Source organism: Ambystoma mexicanum, chromosome 4q (assembly GCF_040938575.1).
Source record: "Ambystoma mexicanum isolate Mex_15411 chromosome 4q, UKY_AmexF1_1, whole genome shotgun sequence".
NCBI lineage: Eukaryota > Metazoa > Chordata > Amphibia > Caudata > Ambystomatidae > Ambystoma > Ambystoma mexicanum.
The window spans coordinates 646,109,977-646,131,475 of record NC_090928.1 but is presented as its reverse complement, the minus strand read 5'-3'; the positions used below and the strand labels follow the sequence as shown (position 1 = coordinate 646,131,475).

At 45.4% G+C, this 21,499-nt stretch overlaps 1 long non-coding RNA gene across 1 annotated transcript in view; it reads right to left on the bottom strand.

Moving 5' to 3' along the window:
- Positions 1 to 4,417: 4,417 nt before the first annotated feature.
- Positions 4,418 to 21,499, bottom strand: part of LOC138467097 (uncharacterized) — a 152,140-nt gene continuing 135,058 nt past the window's right edge. Inside the window, exon 5 of the long non-coding RNA XR_011268031.1 lies at positions 4,418 to 4,910. This is a non-coding gene — a long non-coding RNA (uncharacterized lncRNA). The remainder of the gene's footprint in view (positions 4,911 to 21,499) is intronic.

Below are 21,499 nucleotides of genomic sequence, written 5' to 3'. Positions count from 1 at the left end.
TATAGCCCAGTAGGTCAACTGACGCCCCTCCAAAAACCGTGGGTTTGTGCCGTGTGGTGAGCACTCGAACCTTTTCCGTCCCCAGCATTTCTTTGTATGTACGTAGGGGTATTATGGTGAGGTCAGAACCTGAGTCCGCCATGACTTTTGTTTCCACCCTGTCGATTTTGATTATACAATGGGGTTTTTCTCTTCTGGCCCGTGTACTGTTCACCATGATGACTGTGGGTCTCCCTTCATCTTCCGAGGACGAATCTCTCTCCGTGTTGCGATCCATGTTGACGTTTGCGACTTTCTTGTTTCTCCACCGACACACAATCGAGAAATGGCCAATACTTTTGCAGATAGAGCACTCTTTATCTCTGGCTGGGCACTCCCTGTCAAACGCCAAATGTTTCGTGCTGGTACACCTGTGGCATTTCAGTGGTTCTTTCTTGCTCAATTTTTCTTCTTTCGTGTTCGATACCTGTCTCTCTTTCTTCGAGCGAAACGCCACTGCTTGTATTTCAGTGGAACTATGGCTTCCCGTGAGTTCTTTTCGTCTCCCAGCTGTTTCTTCAACTGCTCTGGCAATCTCAATCGCTTTCTCTAGCAGCAGTTCCTTCTCCATAATGAATTTATCTTGCACTTTTCTGCTGTTGGTGTGAACCACCAGCCTGTCGCAGATGAGGCTCTCGGCATTGTTACCAAAGCTGCACAGCGCTGCCAATTCCCGCAGCTTGGTAACGTAGTCGTCAACGGGTTCCGAGGCTTCTTGTTTGCGGCTATAGAAACGTATTCTGTGCAGAACCGTGTTCTCTTTACTGGCAAACCTTTTTACAATTCTTCTTACAGCTTCCTTGAAGACGTCATCGTTGTCACCAACCACCGGGCTCGGGGTGAGACTTTCAAACACCCTCTGTCCTTCTACACCTAGGGCGTTAAGTAACATTGCCCTGCGCCGTGCCGCCGAGAATCCTGCACCGCCCACAGCCTCTACGTACATCGTAAATAAGGGTTGCCATTGCGGCCACGGGATGGCAGGTCTACCTGGAGTTTGTAGGAAGGGCGGTGGTGGTGTCGCGCCTTGCATGGTTTACGTGGGTTGTAGCGGTGATCCTCGTCGCCAATTTATGTTGTATAATAGTTGTAAGGATGACAGGAGCTGTCTTAGTTATTGTGATGTCCTTTATTCAGCATATGACATCAGTTGTCACATATAGATGTATATGTGGGGAAATCCAACTGGGCAACGTGCCTCTTAACTAATGTGTTGCAGCTGGGAGGCTGTCTTTTCTCTTGTTAGGCTGAGGGCCCAATTCTCGGAGGAGCTGGGAGGACACGTCCTCACGCGTCCTCTGCTGCTCCCGTAATGCACGCCAAGCGCGCGGGGGCGGCCCTAGTGGCCGCGGCCGAGATCTCGCGAGAGTTGCGGCTCTCGCGATATCTCTACAATCCCGATCCTCCTAAGCAGCCGGAGGCCACCATCTTGCACGCGGGGCAACAATTCACTCTTGCTCGCCCCCGAAAATCCAATCAACCCCACGTCATCTCCTATTGCCCCCTCACTTATCTGCAACCACAACAACTTCTTCTCACCTGCTTTCCAGACCTTCCCCGCAGTGTCAGTGGTCGTCATGGAAAGGGAGAAGGTACTACATGTAGTTCCCTTCTCCCTTGTCTATGGCAGCCGTCTTGTTCTTTACTTCAGAAACGGCAATTATACAGTTTCAAACCATAAAAAAATCCTTTAGCAACCCAGAAAGAATGCTGGGGTGCTAGAAGCAATAAACCCCTTCATGGGGGTTTGGGTTGGTAGGTCTGGTAATGGCTCAGTTCCCAGGTTAACTCATGCCCTGGGGCATTACGTGACCCAGTAATTCCCACTCCCATTTCATATTATTGCTTAAATAATAACCATTTTTTTTATTGTGTTTGTTCAGTAGCTCCACCGTGGAGACAGGTAGTGTCAATGTGTCAAGGTTAGGGTAGGTAATGTTGTTATTGTGAATTATACCACGCACCACTGCCATTTTCATGGTCTCCAGGTGCTCTCACGGATCTGAAAAGGAATCGGTTGCAGGGCTTAGCTAGAGGAATTGAAAGAGAAAAGCGCAAGAGAGCTTTGATGTGCTGTTGGTAGCTTCAGGGCAGACAAACAGGTCACTGTGCTGGTTTGTTTTTTGTTGGTCGACGTAGTGTGGTGTTTGGTGCAAGGTTGTGTGTGGGTGGTTTGTGTGCATTAGGCTTAGTGTCCTGTTGGGTGTTGTGGAGTATCAATAGAGTATAATTACACATTTGTGTTTAGTAAATTATTGTTTGTATGGTGTTTGTTAGATAACAAAATAATATGTATTTTCTTTTTTTTCTTTTTTTCTATTTTGTAATATGAAATACATTGAAAAGTTGATTTATCAACTATATCAATAAAAAAAGATAGTTATACCTCGAGTAAATTTCCAAGGAACGGGGTGATTTTAAATGAAACAGCACCATCTTGTGCCATAGATACCAGTGACTATAACTCCGGTTAGCCAAACATGAATAAAAAGAAAAATGCCATTTCCAGGGGAAAATGTGTGAAATGCATTTAGGGTAGAGGCGGGGGCGGGTTTGGGGGGTGGACGGTTGGGGGTAATAGGACACCAGGTTTAGTCTGTGGGTTGGTGGAGATATAGGGACTGAGTTTGTAACATGACGTTTTTTGTGATCTCAGCTATCTGACATAATAGCCGTGGCTATTCGACATCTCAGCTGAAACTGTGTCAGAGAAATAACAAGTGTTGTGGGAGGAATGGGAGGGGGAGGTGAGGAGGCCATTAGAGGGGTGGGGGAGGAGCTGGCACAGATGGGGGGCCTCTTGGTGAAGGTCTGTAAGAGCAGGGAAGCATTTCTATTTTGCAGTTTTTCCTGTTAACCACGGGTATTAAGACTACAAAATAATAACTGACGGTATAACTGAGGGTATTTCTAGTTCATAGCCGTGGTTACAGAAAAAAAGTGAACAAAACATATAGATATATTTTTACAGCTACAGTGACTGGGCGAAAGCCTCTCCTATCCAAGCAGTAACCAGGGCCAACCATGCTTAGCTTCAAAACAAGGAAGGAGTCGACCCCCTCAGGCCATGTTGCCTAACAAATAAGCACACGTTGCAAGACCCCTTCGAGCAACATGGCCTGAGTGGCTGTTATCATGCATGGTGTGATGTCATGAATGGAATGCTATGGGAGTGACTGGGATGTTTGGGGTTGAATGTGATTCTACCAAAGGCAGTTGGAAGATGTAGCATGGGTGGTGGGAACCGGTGGGCTCCCCTCTCTACTTCCTATGTCCTGATGTTCCTGATGTAACCTGATCCTAAAATGTACTGAACCTGTAACTTGATTAAAGAAGATTACATTCATACCTGGAGTCGACCTGAATAACCTTTGATTCGATCTTAAAAGGGGGCAAGGGAGTAGCCCCTTCCTTGCTTAGAAGCTAAGCCGGGTCCGTCGTAGTTACTGCACAGATGGAAGACAGTACACAGTCCTGCATGCTGTGTGTTGTCTTAGTTTTAAATATATCATAACACACTAAGAAAACACACAACATCAGCATTATTTTTTTAAAACCATGCTGTCAGTCCTTGACACTCTAAAGGTCACGCTGTGATGACACCCACATGAAAAGGCCATCTATCTCTGGGTAAGGAGCTGCGAATACATGGAGAGTTGCAAATCATATATATATATATATATATATATATATATATATATATATATATATATATATATGTATATATATATATATATATATATATTTGTATATATATATATATATTTGTATATATATATATATTTGTATATATATATATATATATATTTGTATATATATATATATATATATATATAATATTATATAACAATATTTTCTCCCTTGTACCCTGCTTTTCTTTTAATCAGTACAATTCTGTGTTTAATCCTAACCACGGTTTTGCCATTATCATTTTTCTCTTGTGCCCTTCCGTCCTTGGAGTGTGGTCCAGCCGCTCCACAGCTTTTTCTTTCTTTCTTTGTTTGATATATATTATGAGACCATAGCAATGCGCCCAAAGGTGCCGGGGCAGCACTCCTCAAGCTTTAAAACCCGACAAGTGATGAGTTTCGCACCTCACAGGGCACTTGTTCACACAATATTTGTAAAGAAAAATGGTTGTTGCTAATTTTGAAACACACACACAAACTCCACCACTGTCATGGGACAAGGTCCTTGAGCACTTCAAAGCATGGTAGCAAAAGTAGCCTGTTCACGAAAATGGCCATCTTAACATGTTGTTATAAGCGGCTATTTTGTATAAGGAGGAGGTTCACAAAATGTTTTCCCAACCAATAACTTCACAAATTAAATTGCCACTACAAATGTTTAAGAATAAAACCAATATTGGCATGCACATTATTAAAAATCTGCAAATATTAGCAGATGAATCCAAAAACGAATATTGGTTTACCAATCACTACATAGTGCACTGCTATGGCTCCTTATGTACTTAGACCGTCCCAAGTCATGATATTCAGATTTATCAACAAAGCCATTAAAGTGACAATATACAATTCAGATTATAAAAATAGCTGTTGAAAAGGAAAACAGCAGAAATGTCATCAGATATAAAGTGCTAGAAATACTGTTCCTTTAAAGTGACATATGAATACAAATGTAAAAACCTACCAATAAGCCACTCTAGATACCTCCTCTATCTAAATTGCAAACATTCCACCCATACAACGTTACTATAGGACTGCCTGGTTGTCGTATGAGTGACATATGCACCTTTGGTAAAATGTAAACTATCGGAATCACAGGCATTTGGAGCAAAAGACATCTTCCAGTATCTTCCTCCAAAATGGCATATTCCGACTTTTTCTGTAGCAGATAATTCATTCGCAATTCTGGGAAATGGATAAAGAGACAATTTAGAATAGCACACATTATCTCTTAGCTGTCTGTTTGCTTCATTGACATAATCTGAATGATTTTGAAGAACAGTGTTTGAGCCTTTATCAGACGGCTTTATAACTATGTCAGTGAGCTGTGTAAGTCAAGACAGCATAGTTTTCTGTTGTTAAGACAAATTCCTCACAGGCTGAAATTCAAAAATGTCTAAATTTCTTTAAGTCACTAATACCTAGGTCCTAAAAATGCTTCTAAACAACCTGTAATCGGTGGGTTAAATCTAGACCTCAATTTGATATTAGTATTCTTAGACCAGTCAACATTGATCCAAAAACAGGATAATTCATTTTTACCAGCATCCCCTGATGTGTCTGCAAGTTCGACAATGTGCAACAAAGTGGACAAATCAGAAATGTACAGATTTCCTGTACGTCTCAATTTCTGAGGTTCTTTGGGCAGCTTTACCCAAAAACACTGTCAGTTTTAACTTTTGCATGAACTGATCAAAATTCAAGCGTGTTTGTGTATAGTTAAAACCTTCTGTTAAGAAGGGCCCTTTGACCCCCCCCCACCCCCTGCTTTGCTCTGCTCTGCAGGGCTCTGCTGGGCCTTGGCATCTCGGCACACAGAAAGAAGAGTCAGAAAAAAAACAGGAGGTTGGAGCAGGTTTTCAAACAAGACATCAGGTTTTATTTCTCCAACAACTGACACACACGATACATCATGGAAAGTACAGGAACTCCGCTCTTTTAACACTGAAATCAGTCCTCCTTATATACAGTTTCTATGGGGCTGAGGCTAGCCCCCACCTTTTTTTAATAACCTCTTAAAGCAAGGCTCTCCATTGACGTCAATCCCACACCTGGCAATTAGTCATTCTGTGCTTAACCTTCAATTGGAGATACATTTTGGCTCCAGCCACTGGATTTCCTGTTCCAGAGACCCTAATTTGAGCAACAGCTGTGCTCTTTTTGCTAACAAAACCAGACAACTGCGTCATTCACTGTCTGCTCTCGGACTTTATCTGATTCCACAGGGTACACTGTCAAAGATTAGAGATTTGTGGCCTTGGGAACGTCCCGTGATGGCTGCTGACTAATTTCAACACCGTCTACAGAAATTAATTTAATTAAATACACATTATTCTTGTTAAAGGTAATGTTGACTTAAAGGGGATGGCCTGTTCACAAAATGGTGGATTAACCTATTTCTAGGCATATCTTAACACCTAAACTGTTTTAAACCTAGCTTTTTTCGTGCATGTATTTATCATGTAACATTTATTAATCTTTCATCATTTTAAAGCATTCTGACCTCCAAACATAATTCAGTAAAAAGCGCTTGTGCTTTTAAGCACTGTGATTTCCAGTTTTCTGCATATTTGATGGCATAGATCCTCCTAACAAGTTCACTACCCTTGGTTTAAGCGAGGCAGGTCTGCCCCCATTGCATTCAGTTAACGCTACCTCCTTTTCACGTCAAAGGACATAAATTCAAACCCAGTTTTGCTCATTAGTGTCATGTCCTCAGATCATTCCTTCGGCCATGTCCCGCCAACCACTCAGATAACCACCTTCTCCCCCCAGTCACCTGTTTCCAGGGGCTCACGCAGGCATTCCAGTTTGGCTCGCGCGCTGGCGAAGCAATCGCCATACACCCTGCAGTCGCGCTTGCGACCATTTCTCCATTGGCAGTTGCCATGGAGATTAGGCAGCCGCTCGAGCAGGAAGACAAGTGCTCGTTCCGTTGCAACCCGATCACGTGACGTTATGCGGTCATGTGCCCCAGGCTCACGGTCACGTGATTACATTCCGTGTCATGTGACCAGGAAGTAACTGTATTTAAGCCGGGCAGTGCTGGTATACCGCGCTTCACAGCTGTTTTCCTCGGAGACCCTGTTTTTGCTGAATAAACCCGCTTACCTGACTTCCTTGAATCTGGCTCTTGTTTTTGGACTTCTTGTGGATCACGTTCGGCTACGGCGACTTCGGCTCTCCTGTTTCTCACGGCTTCTGACCTTGGATTGAATCACGGACTTCTTCTGGATCTTGCTCTTTGTTCCTCCACTGGATTCGGACTGCCTTTCCTAGCTTGATACCTTGTTTTTGCTCAACGGACACCTTTTGGATTTCCCAGACCGCATCCTTGCACAATAAATCATACTACCCAAGTGGTAGCTATCACCCAACTATCGAGGGACCACAACACTCTGCAGGTGGAGATTGGCTAAACATCCTGACCTATCCTTTAGGGTGGATTCCTTGCCTACGTGAGTCCCGGAACCATCCCTCAGGTCCATCTTCCCTTTCATCAGATATCTGGTAAGAAACTGGCCATTCTTTGCTTTATGTATATAGTACCCTGCTTGCTTGGTATTTAATCATTGTATTTTTTACAGCTGCCTTGGGGCTCCCAGTACTTCGGTTCCGGCCTCGGATCTCTCCACCTGTGGCCTCAAAGGTTGCACAGGGAGTGATTAGTAATTCTCCCTGTGCGGCACTTGGGGACGGAGGTCTCTTATATCTTCACGACTATCAACGTATAACAGACTGTGAAGCCTGTCGTGTAGGATATGGAGGGTGCCGCCGAAGACCCCCTGGCCGCTGTCATCCAAGCACTTACGGTACTACGGGTCGACATGGTGGCTGCTAATATTGTATTACATCAGCGTCTCGACCTATTACAGAGCGCCCAACACCCCTTACCCGCAGATCCGGAACTCGGTGACGCCAATCCGGCACCAGCACCCCTTGCACACCCACTCCCGGCTCCCCCAGCACCCGTTCCAGTGGTTCTTCCTTCTCCCTTTCCTTTGGCCGCCCCTGAAAAGTTCCATGGGGACCCGAGGAAGTTTAGGACTTTTCTTAATCAGTGCAAACTGCATTTTTTGTGCCGGCCCCTTGCTTTCCCGGATCCTACCACCAAAGCGGCGTTTACTCTGTCCCACCTAGCCGGTACGGCTGCTGCTTGGGCAAACCCCCTGTTAGAAACAGATCATCCGGCCCTCTATGATTTTGACCAGTTAGTATCCGAAATGTCCAGAGTATTTGACACTAGATATAAGGCTCAATCACATGATCTAGAATTGCTGGACTTGTCCCAGGGTAAGGGCTCCCTCATTGAGTATATCACACGATTTAATCAACTGGCCGCTGAGACCTCATGGCCTGAAAGCAAAAAAGCGGTTGTTTTCTACAGAGGGCTAAGCGACCCTATGAAAGACGCTCTAGCCATGGTACCATCCCTACCTGTTCAGTTTCCCGCTTTGGTGGATTTAGCTCTCCAAGTGGACGCACGGCGTTCTGAACGCAGGGCTGAGGTCGGGTTTTCCCAGACAACCAGCTCTGCCGTTACTTCGTCTTACAATGAGTCCGGTGAACCTATGCAAATAGGGGGTGTTAGGAGTCCCATCACCTCAAGAGAGAGGGAGCGCAGAAGGGCTGAGAACGCCTGTTTTTATTGTGGCTTGGGAGGTCATTTAGTAAAGGAATGTCCCCGAAAGCCCAAACCCAAGAAGCAGGATTTTCGCCCAGCTCGATCCTAGATGCGGGGGTAGGATCGAGTTCTCCACGCCCTTCCCCGGATATCACCCCATCATTTGGTCAAATCAGGCCTATACAAGTAGAAGCCACCAGACAGCCTGCCCCGGGTATCATTCATCCCGTACAAATCACTATTGACTCCGGGGCCTCTGGTAACTATATTGACATCACTCTAGCCCACACATTAAACCTACCTTTGATCAATAAATCCCGACCCGAACCAGTGCAAGCAGTTGACGGGACAGAGCTTGTCTCTGGCCCCGTCAAGCAGCAGACCGCCCCTCTCACCCTGAATATCCAATCAGTCCATAAAGAAACCCTCCACTTTGATCTAATATCCATGCCTCAGTTTGGCATCATCGTAGGAATACCCTGGTTACGGGAACATAACCCGCACATCGATTGGGGAACAGGACACGTACATTTCGAATCCGAGCTCTGTCAGACCTTTTGCCTACCTATGGACAGAGAAACGGAAACCCCAGCATTGGCCCTTGGTGCTGTTGCCCAACTGACAATACGGGGCGACGATATTCCCCCTATTACACACATAGTGGGTTCAATCACCAATCACATACCTATGGACTATCAGGATTATGGTATGCTATTCGATCAGGGCTCCTCCGAAGTACTCCCTCCTCACCGCCCATACGATTGCCCGATTGATTTGGTTCCCGGGGCGGTGATACCTTCAGGCCGTATCTATTCCTTGTCCCTGTCGGAGGATCTGACCCTCAAGGATTACATCGATAAAGCGCTGCGTCTGGGCCACATACGACCGTCTAAATCATCTGCAGCAAGCCCCATATTCTTCGTGCCCAAAAAGGAGGGCGATCTTCGTCCTTGTGTTGATTATCGTCGGCTCAATGCCGTCACTATCAAGAACCGTTACCCAATCCCACTCATTTCTCCTCTTTTGGATCGATTGACCCATGCCTCCGTTTACACCAAGTTGGATTTGCGGGGGGCTTATAACCTCGTCCGCATCCGAAAGGGAGACGAATGGAAGACCGCCTTCTGTACGCGGTATGGCCTTTATGAATATACTGTCATGCCTTTTGGTTTATGTAACGCCCCGGCCACTTTTCAACATTTCATGAATGACATCTTCTCGGATATATTAGACATGTTTGTGGTAGTGTATCTTGATGATATACTCATTTTTTCTCACACTCTGAAAGAACACATACAACATGTACGGGAAGTGTTGTCCCGGCTGCGTAAGCATTCACTGTTTGTGAAACCCGAGAAATGTTTGTTCCATGTATCCAACGTGGAGTTTTTGGGGTTTAACATCACACCTGGTGGCCTAGCCATGAATCTCACTAAAGTACGAGCGATCCTCGAATGGCCAACACCTAAAACCCTAAAAGCCTTGCAATCCTTTTTAGGTTTCGCTAATTTCTATCGGCGTTTTATCTCTGGGTTTTCTTCTCTTGTATCACCTCTCACATCCCTTACCAGTCCTCTTGTCCCGTTCGAGTGGCAGGAAATACATCAGCAGGCCTTTGAGGCATTAAAAAACGCCTTTACCACAGCCCCGGTGCTCCAACACCCCGACCCTGATCAACCGTACGTTGTCGAGGCGGACGCCTCTTCTTTCGCATTGGGGGCGATCCTGTCACAAGCCTGTCCCACTACCGGGCGGCTTCATCCTGTAGCTTTCCATTCACGCAAGTTCAACCCTGCAGAAACCCACTATACCGTCACCGAAAAAGAGCTACTGGCGGTAATGGACGCTTTTCGTACCTGGCGTCATCACCTGTTAGGGGCCAAACACAAAGTTACGGTTTATACCGACCACAGAAACCTGCAAGACCTGGCGGCATTAAAATGTGTAAACAGCAGACAGGTCAGATGGCACCTGTTCTTCGCCGCTTTTGACTTCCAGATTAAACATCGTTCTGGCTCTGAGCATAGCAAGGCCGACGCTTTGTCCCGCTCCCCCGGAGGGGTTTCGTTACCAGTGTTCCCTGATACACTCATACCTCGGGGACATGTCGTCTGCACTTGTACACCCCCTATGATGTTATTGGAGGAGATCCGTTCGTGGGTCAAAAAACACCCCGACCAACTGTCGGAATGGGATCCCTCCTATCACAACGGTCTGCCATATGTACAGGACCGTCTAGTTCTCCCTACCACTGACACCAGAAACCTAGCCCTGGAGTGGTCTCATGACGCCCCGATCAATGGACACCCGGGCCAGGCCCGTACCCTAGACCTCTTGAAACGCTGGTGTTGGTGGCCTTCCATGAGACGTGACGTGGCTTGTTACGTGGAATCATGCTCAGTCTGTGCTCAGGGCAAACATCGTAGGGGTCGTCCATTGGGTCTTTTGCGCCCCTTGCCTTTGCCACCAAAACCCTGGCACACCCTGAGCATGGACTTCGTGACCGATTTGCCCAAAATCCATGGTTATGACACTATATGGGTGGTGGTCGATGTTTTCACCAAGATGGCCCGTTTTGTCCCTTGCCGAGGAATCCCTTCTGCCCCTACCTTGGCCAAGCTGTTCTTTGACTCTGTTTTTTGTCTTTATGGCCTTCCATCTGTCCTAGTGTCCGATCGTGGCTCACAGTTCACTTCCCGTTTCTGGCGTGCCTTGGTCACTTTGCTAGGCATCGATGCACGGTTCTCCTCTGCTTACCATCCGGAAACCGATGGTCAGACGGAGCGGACAAATCAATCCATGGAACAGTATCTGCGTTGTTTGTTGTTACAACAGCAATCGTCCTGGTTACAGAACATCCGGTATGCTGAGTTTGCCTATAACAACGCTACACATTCTGCAACTGGTTTCTCTCCATTTTACACCATGTATGGCCAGCATCCCCGAGTCCTTCCTGTTCCCGACCTTTCCCCCTCAGATAACCCCGCCGCAGCCACTTGCGTTAGGGATATGGAGTCCCTCCATGCCCAGGTCCTCGTTCATTTGCAGGAAGCGCAGGCTTCCATGAAGGCCTCCTCAGACGCTAGGCGCACCGTGGCCCCTCTGTATCCCGTTGGTTCCCGAGTGTGGTTGTCCTCCCGGCACCTCCGCTTGAAGGGTTGTCGAAAGCTGTTGCCCCGTTTTGTGGGTCCCTATGTTGTTTCCCGGGTCATCAATCCGGTGGCCTATCGCCTGGTTCTCCCATCGTCCTGGCGGGTTCATCCTGTGTTCCATACTTCCCTCCTCAAGCCCTGTCCCTCCTCGACTCGTCTTCGCCCTTCTCCTGCCCCTGTTTCCCTGGATTCTCCTGATGTTTTCGAGGTCTCGGATATTCTGGGTTCACGTTTCCATAGGGGTCGACTGCAGTACCTGGTCGATTGGTTAGGTTATGGTCCGGAGGAGCGTTCTTGGGTCCCTGCCTCTGATGTCCAGGCTCCCCGATTGGTTTCTCGTTTCCATCGGGAGCATCCTTCGTGCCCACGAGGTCGTGGGCCTTTGGGGGGGGGCTCTGTCATGTCCTCAGATCATTCCTTCGGCCATATCCCGCCAACCACTCAGATAACCACCTTCTCCCCCCAGTCACCTGTTTCCAGGGGCTCACGCAGGCATTCGAGTTTGGCTCGCGCGCTGGCGAAGCAATCGCCATACACCCTGCAGTCGCGCTTGCGACCATTTCTCCATTGGCAGTTGCCATGGAGATTAGGCAGCCGCTCGAGCAGGAAGACAAGTGCTCGTTCCGTTGCAACCCGATCACGTGACGTTATGCGGTCATGTGCCCCAGGCTCACGGTCACGTGATTACATTCCGTGTCATGTGACCAGGAAGTAACTGTATTTAAGCCGGGCAGTGCTGGTATACCGCGCTTCACAGCTGTTTTCCTCGGAGACCCTGTTTTTGCTGAATAAACCCGCTTACCTGACTTCCTTGAATCTGGCTCTTGTTTTTGGACTTCTTGTGGATCACGTTCGGCTACGGCGACTTCGGCTCTCCTGTTTCTCACGGCTTCTGACCTCGGATTGAATCACGGACTTCTTCTGGATCTTGCTCTTTGTTCCTCCACTGGATTCGGACTGCCTTTCCTAGCTTGATACCTTGTTTTTGCTCAACGGACACCTTTTGGATTTCCCAGACCGCATCCTTGCACAATAAATCATACTACCCAAGTGGTAGCTATCACCCAACTATCGAGGGACCACAACACTCTGCAGGTGGAGATTGGCTAAACATCCTGACCTATCCTTTAGGGTGGATTCCTTGCCTACGTGAGTCCCGGAACCATCCCTCAGGTCCATCTTCCCTTTCATCAGATATCTGGTAAGAAACTGGCCATTCTTTGCTTTATGTATATAGTACCCTGCTTGCTTGGTATTTAATCATTGTATTTTTTACAGCTGCCTTGGGGCTCCCAGTACTTCGGTTCCGGCCTCGGATCTCTCCACCTGTGGCCTCAAAGGTTGCACAGGGAGTGATTAGTAATTCTCCCTGTGCGGCACTTGGGGACGGAGGTCTCTTATATCTTCACGACTATCAACGTATAACAATTAGTCAATATGTGATCAGATAGATTGATCATTTGAGTAGAAATGGTATCCTCTACTTCCTGCCTCGTGTGCATCTCGTCTGATGGACTTGGTTTGATGCGCTTCCCTCTTCTCCCTCTCCTTGACTTTCATTTCTTGTTGGGAGTTTTCTTCCACGTCTCCTTGTTCTTCCATGGACTCTCCCCTGTTTGATATTTTCTCTTCTTTGGAAATAAGCTTCATCGCCTCTTAAAAAATTAAGACATGTAACTGGGGGTTCTGCATCATTGCTTAGGGAAACAGATTCTACTGATGAAGAGGATGGTGGCTCACTTGAAGGGGCAATAATAGGTTGCTCCACAATCTCTCTTTCTCTCTCTCTCTCTCTCTCTCTCCCTCTCCATACATATATATACTACTATATATATAAGTAGGAAAGGACATTTAAGCCAAGCCACACATTTCACAACGCCAGCTAGTAACCAGTGCTGGAAGTTCACCTCCAATTCTGACCTACAACAGCAAGGCATTGTGGATATGCAAATTAGCTCAAAGGCAAGCCTTTAACTCCAGTAAATTGTCTCTGTCCAGCAATGGCTTTTAGGTGGCGTTGTAGAATGTGTGACTTGGCTCAAACAGACTTTCCTACTTTCACATTTCAGGTGAAAGTTTTTTTTTCAAACCTTTTTAAACCCACCATAACTTTCTTGGTCTAGTAAGAGCTTGTGTATGCGGGACAAAGTGCAGATTTTCATTAACACAATAGGACCACTATACAGCCTAAGTCAACAACTCCCTCTAGCAGTAACAACAGGTGAGCTATGCAAATTGGAATTGTTTCTATGGGCCTCATTACATGGATGGCGGTAAGGATTTACCGTTACCGGTAAAATACCGGTACCGGTAAATCCTTACCGCCTTACTACGAGGTCCCTTTGCGGGTTGGGGGATTTAACGCCTGCTTTTTGCAGGCGTTAAAAACCAACCCGCAAAGGGACCCAGGGAGCTAATTACGGTACCGCAATTTGCGGTACCGTAATTAGCGCCTTCCCCATTCCCATTATGCCCTATGGGGCAAAAATGGGAATGGGGAAGGGCAATGGTGGAAGGGGAAATTACCGCCCCGCCAACCTTGGAATGGGGCGGTAATTCCCCTTTCCGCCATGGCGGTGCCGGTATTTTAACGGCATGAACCATGGCGCTAATAGCGCCATGGTTCTCCGCCATCCGTGTAATGAGGCCCTCTATATCCTAAGGCAACAGCTCTATCTAGCGGGGATAACCTAGATATCATTCTTCTACCACTTAGCCAATTGACTAATTGGGGAACTAAAGCTGTGGCCCTATCGTTGCTGCAGCCTAGACAAACCGCAGTGAACACTGCTGTAGACACTTCATTTTATCTTAAGCGCGCTCCAAGAGTACCACATACTCGAAGTTTTCAATCTCTGCCCACCGGCATCGTTACCTTCACTATGTATTGGTGCCTAACTACTCTCCTCCACCTAATGTACATTTACACTAGACGCTGGACTTGTCAGCCCCACCTACACACCAACCAAGACACATATACCAGCACACTCAAGGTAGCTATTACCCACACTTTGTGGATTAGTACTATGGCACCTGCAAACCCCTACTTGGATGATCCAGCACTCTGGATACGCCACTTTGCTACCAGACCATGACCTAACCAACCTTGTACTACTACTAATAGAAACCTTAGACTAAATTCCAGAACCACCCCACATAAACAGCGCCCATACTTGAAGCTATATAATAGCTCAACTCTATCTTGCAACAATACCACAAATAACTATGCTCCAACCTCACCATCCTCTCACCACCCTAGCATTTTAACCAGAAATTCTAGATTAGGAGCCCGATTGTGGACTAAAAACCCCAACCGTACGCCCATAGAAGCAACAAACATCTGCGTAGGGATAACAACCTAGCTAATCTGGCCACTGATTCAGACAGCAAGCTAGCCCCCATCCTTTTGCATGACCCACCCATACTACCACAAAAAACTCCTGCAAAAGACACATTCATCAAAGCAGCCTTGGTGAATGCTAGGTCCCTCTCTGCCCATGCTTTGGAGATCGCTGATTTCATAACTCATGAAAAACTTGATCTCCTTGCGGTCACGGAAACCTGGCTAAATGCAGCCTCCGGCCCATCCCTGGCACTTGCTATACCAAATGACTATGCTATTATTAGATGCGATAGAAACACCAATCAGGTGAAGGGAGGCGGACTCGCCCTCATCTTCAGAAACACCTTCGACATTAGAGTCATTCAGGACGTTCAAATCCCCTCTGCTGAATCCTTGTCCATCACACTACCGCTATCACCTAACCACACAGCAACAATACACCTTATCTACCGACCACCAGGACCTATTTCATCTTTTATAGAGGATATTGTATCACTTATATCCACTGACACTAAACCTAATTCACAAACTATCCTACACAGCGATTTTAATCTTGGTTTTAACGACCCTAAGAATACTAACGCCCGTGATCTAGCCAACACACGATCCGACTTGGGTCACACCCAGATTATTCACGAGCCTACACATATCAATGGAAGAACACTGGACTGGCTCACTAACCTCAACTGCTCTATTGATCCCTTATCCAATGATCCTTGTATCTGGTCGGATCATCATAAAATAACCTTTTCCATCAAAGCCAACACACAACACCCGGCTCCTATCATCGCTCCAGCTACCAGCACGAGAAACAAGAAAGACATTACACCGGATAAACTCCTTCCGCTATTACTCCCCCTTCTCAACAACATTGACTCTGACTCTGACCCGAGAGTCTTAGTGGATACTTACAATCAGGCAATTCTTAAAGCACTGAATACCATTGCCCCCCTAAAATTGCGGAAATCTAAACCACAACGTCACTTGAATACATGGTTCACGCCACATCTAAGAGAACTACGCAAAACTGCAGAAGCACATTGGAAAAAGTGCCCAACAGTAACCAACAAGAATGAGCTAACCCTAGCATCCTCTAGCTACAAAGAAGCCATCTTACTCGCTAAAAAAGACACCTACAACAAAAGGATTACGCAAGCGGAATCCAATACAAAAGAACTTTTCAAGATTCTAAAAGAATTAGAATCCCCTATTGCCCCTATTGACAAATGTGTCACAGACGCACTAGATGCGATTAGATGCGACATCCAGAAGGTCCTATTAGATAAAATATCTCGCTTACAATCTAAAATCAATGCGAAAAAATCCCTGTTACTCGCTGACCCTGATTACAAACAACTCCCTAACAAGTCACCCACCTTTGAGGCAACTTGTAAGCCATTCAGTTTCTCACCCCTCTCAACTTGGGAAGTAGAAAACATCATTAGGAAACTCAAACCACCAAATTGCCACGGTGACGCTTGCCCTGCCCCGATCATCAAAGCAGCAGCACATGACCTGGCACCATTTATTACTAACCTTATCAATGCCTCCTTCAAATTCAGAGTAGTGCCTGATAACCTAAAAGACACTTGGGTCATTCCTCTACTCAAAAAACCAACTCTTGACCCAGCCAACCCGTCTAACTATAGGCCGATAATAACTGTACCCTTCTTATTAAAAATACTAGATAGAGCAGCTTACCTGCAAATACAGGCTTATCTAGAATCGAACACTCTCTTGGGACTAAGGCAATCCGGCTTCCGAGACACGCACGGAAACTGCATTAATAGATCTCACTACTCAGATCCAAATCCTAAAAGACAACGGTAAACTTGCACTCCTCTTACTGCTTGATCTGTCAGCAGCCTTTGATTTGGTCAACCACCAAACACTCTGCCACCACTTGAAAACTGCAGCACACTTCTCTGATGCAGCCAACGCCTGGATGAGCTCCTTCTTGGGGAACCATGAGGGTCTTCTCTCCCACTGATTCAGCTGAACCTTCACCGGTACCTTGTGGGGTTCTGCAAGGCTCTTGTGTGTCCCCAACGCTCGATAATGTATTTACGAAGCCCCTCTTCGATATCATTGACTACCTGGGTGTCACGTATACTAATTATGCAGACGACACCCAGATACTCATTCCTATCTCGGATGACTATGCAACAGACAGCAAAACCCTCAATGAAATCTACGGAGTAATACAAGCATGGATGGCACCTCATGGACTTTGTCTCAACGATGAAAAAACAGAGCTGCTCATCCTTGGTACTCACGCTAAACTAAAAAATCTAAACACTGCTTTCAAATCTTTCACTATAGATGGTAATCCTATCCCCGTCTCAACCAACACAAAAACCCTTGGTATCTACATTGATGCCACCTTATCCTTCTCCAAACAAACTAATGCAGTAGCATCTTCAGCCGCTTACACCTGCAAACTGATCACTGCATGTGAGCCGTTCATCTCAACACCCAACTGCATTACACTTGCTAGAGCGTTAGATTTGTCCAAAGTAGACTATTGTAATGCCCTCTATTTAGGCACTAGCCACAAAAATATCAACAAACTACAAGTAATTCAAAATAATGCCATCAGGGCAGCTCTCAACATCCCTAAAAAGTTGCATATCTCTGAGACTAGATGTGATCTGCACTTGCTCCCAGTAGAGCACAGAATATCCCTCAAAACCTTGGCCCTTACACACAAAGCCAGGGCCAACCTTGCACTAGCCTACCTCACCAACCAACTTACCGCACATACATCATCAAGACCACTTAGAGCAGCTCAAGCAAACACCATGTCCATGCCGAGATTCAAACTCCATAACTCGGGAGGAGCTAGTTTCCCTGTACAAGCATCAAAATTATGGAACACACTCCCCGCTCTCCTTAGGTCAGAACCCTCCTTTAACCTATTCAAACGCAACACGAAGCTCTGGCTTCACGACATGGACACAATGACAGCCTAAAGATCCTTGACTTACTGACTACACACTGTACGTATTGTAAATAATTTATTATATACTATATTTTATCTGCAGCCTCCATTGCTTACCAAACAAACATTGCAACATGTATGTATGTATCTGTAATACTAATGTCTGTATTTATCTGTAACCGTAACCATTGTAACCTTTGCCTACCGCATTCAAATGTAACTGTAACCAGATCTAAAATTACGCGCACGTATGCCTCTGGGCCTGGCAGACTAATGTCTGTATTTATCTGTAACCATAACCATTGTAACCTTTGCCCACCGCATTCAAATGTAACTGTAACCAGATCTAAACTTACGCGCCTGTATGCCCCCGGGCCTGGCTGTGCTTTATAAATAAATAAACATAAACATGAACATAACATGTGAAGCTACTGCATCGGACAAACATACAGCACAAACATACATCTGGCATTTTATTATATTGTTAGATATCTGTACATATATATCTATAATATGCCCCAATATGGTTTACAGATCTTCTATGTTCCCAGTGCTCTCTGAGAACTCTGAGAGACCATAGTTTTGCCTTTTGTTGAATTGCATTATGGTATTTATAGTATCCCAGTCAAGATGGGGGAATAATGGCACATTTGTAAAAGTTTGCCTAACATAGTTCTATAAGGATTTATTTATTTGAGTGACACTATGGTATGGGTAGTTTCAAGTTATCTTTATAAATAAAACCATTGATGAAAGACAGATATAGGGGTGAGGAGTGGAAATGATGAGAGGGCAAGTAAGTCATAAGTATTTGCCCAGGATGTAACCAGATCTAAACTTACACACCCCTATGCCCCCTGGGCCTGGCAGACTAATGTCTGTATTTATCTGTAACCATAACCATTGTAACCGTTGCCCACCGTATTCAAATGTAACTCTAACCAGATCTAAAATTATGCACCTGTATGCCCCCGGGCCTGACTGCGCTTTATAAATAAATAAACATAAACATAACATGTGAAGCTACTGCATCGGACAAACATACAGGACAAACATACATCTGGCCTTTTATTATATTGTTAGATATCTATACATATATATCTATAATATGCCCCAATATGGTTTAAAGATCTTCTATGTTCCCAGTGCTCTCTGAGAACTCTGAGAGACCATAGTTTTGCCTTTTGTTGAATTGCATTCTGGTATTTATAGTATCCCAGTCAAGATGGGGGAATAATGGCACATTTGTAAAAGTTTGCCTAACATAGTTCTATAAGGATTTATTTATTTGAGTGACACTATGGTATGGGTAGTTTCAAGTTATCTTTATAAATAAAACCATTGATGAAAGCCAGATATAGGGGTGAGGAGTGGAAATGATGAGAGGGCAAGTAAGTCATAAGTATTTGCCCAGGATGTGGCAAGAGAGGTTACAATCCTGGACACTGGTGCAGGTATTTTCCCCTGATCGTGTTGCTTTTCAGGGCACAAGCAAAGGACACATGTGGGTGGACAGACCATAAGCATTTGCATCGTATTGGGATTTTGTTTTCCAGGGAATGTTTCCCTACAGGTTATTGGTTTTAAAAGGTGAGCACCTTTTATACGCTGCCAGTTTATTTATTGGAACATTTCCTCTCTCAAGTTATTTTTCTCGTGTTCATTACTTTTTTAAAGTCCAGTGTTATTTTGTCTTGCAACGTTTCTTCTAAGGGGAAGGTCAATAGAACTGCATTTGTATATTTCCCTTTAAGATATATGTTCACTTACTTTTTTCATGAACTCTTTATGTGCATTTTCAAAAACAACAAAGATGCTACAAAACAGCACAACATTGCACAATGTGGTTTCCCTGCATCCCCTTCCCTCCGAACCCTGCTACAACCCACCCTCCAGTCTTACTTTCCCCCTCTTGGCCTGTGGTGCCTGCATGATAATAGTTCCCCCCACCTTCACTCTACAGGGGTGCACAACTAGCTCTGCCAGCGGTCCGAATGTACCTTACAAGCTGTCTACAGGGGGATGGATTGTTTGTGTGGGGTAGCTGGGAGGGGCATGTGGTGAATTTACGGCCCTCCAGACATTTTGAGTAAGCATGCGGTGGAGCAAACAGTCATTTTGAGGTCTACCTCTTGTCTTTATTGCTATCTCTGCTTTCAATTCTGCAGCACATCTATTAGCCAAAACAGTTTTTCTAGCGTTTAACATACTTCACAGCACTGGTGTTAGTATACATTCTTACCAAGCCAGAAGAAAATTTGATTTGGCCCTGGGCTTCAACATGTTATCCATAGTGTGAGAACAAAATCATCCCATACCCCCAGCAGCAACAACCTAACAGAGAGCTAACTGTCCTGCAGGTGAAAAAGAGCTGTGCAGGTGTGGCTGACGAGTGATCTGCCCTTATTAGTGACTACATGAGGAATCTTTGCCTCTGGATCTTAGAAAAGAATGAACCTCCAACCCTTTGCATTTTACAAAATTGCAATATGGGCAAACTGGGAGCCCACTGGCAGCATAGGACAGCTTTAAAAACATAGTTAAAAGAAAAACCTTTACATTTGCATCCTCCAGGGCGCAACACAGCTGCCTTCAGAAGTACTGACACAAAAGACTTCAATACCTACTGTCAACATTGCTTTGTTATCAGGCAATTAATTAATGTTCTCTTTCCAACAGTTTGCTCTGAAGCAGCATACAAAGGTGGTGTGCACAGGCCATGTATACAAAATATAACTGATGTAGTCTGTTTTCTATACTGCTTATTACCAGGCTTTACAGCCCTGATGTTGGTAAAATTGTGTACTAAACCCAGAAGAAAAACTGAGTTGTTATTGAGCTTGAATATTTCATCCACAATGTGAGCACAGATGCTCCCTGGCACCCCAGTCGCAGGCACACGACACAGCAAGCCAGTTGTCCCACATGTGAACAAGAGCTGTGTGGACTGCAAGCCCGAGAGGGAAGTGCTGATGATCAGGCTCTGTATTTGGGCCTTCTAACTCTTGCAATTGAAATGTACCCCACGCATTGGGGGGGGGCCTCCATGACTTGGACAAATGCATTTTTAACTGGTCATTTAGTTTTTGACCACTGGCTGCTTTTCTTTGCTCTGTCAGTGGAGAATATACCTGTTTGGAATTACTCTGCAGCTATTAAATCCCTCTCTACATTGCTTAATCTAGATCAGATGTTTGCCACAGAATAAAGTCCTAAAATGGGGCTGGTGGTATGAACATATTCTCCAAGGAGGCTTCAGTGTTCACAAACAAATGGCTGTGTCACTTTAAACATGCATTTGCTGTCCAAAGACAGACCTCTTCAGAAGGTATCCAATAATCACAGACACCTTTTACCCTGCTTTCAGCTCTTTGGGGAGAAACAGCGAGTATGGCTGGAGATTGGCTATTTTGCGATTGTGTGTGTGTGGGATTGTGTGGAGTTTTGCCTTTGTGGGCGTAGTTACCTTGCTCCATATTCCTAGAGAGTACTAGGCGATTTGAACATAAAAACAACTTTCCCACCCCTAGTTATTGCGTTCACGGCCAATGATGAAGATCACAATATTTATTTATTATTTGCAAATATGCGAAAGGTACCAGCACAGTGAACATAAATCTCACATAAATATGCATATCCTTTGGTTCAGTTTCAAACATACTATTAACATTTAAAAAATGGTAAAACTGAATCCATCTGTTAAGAATTCTATAA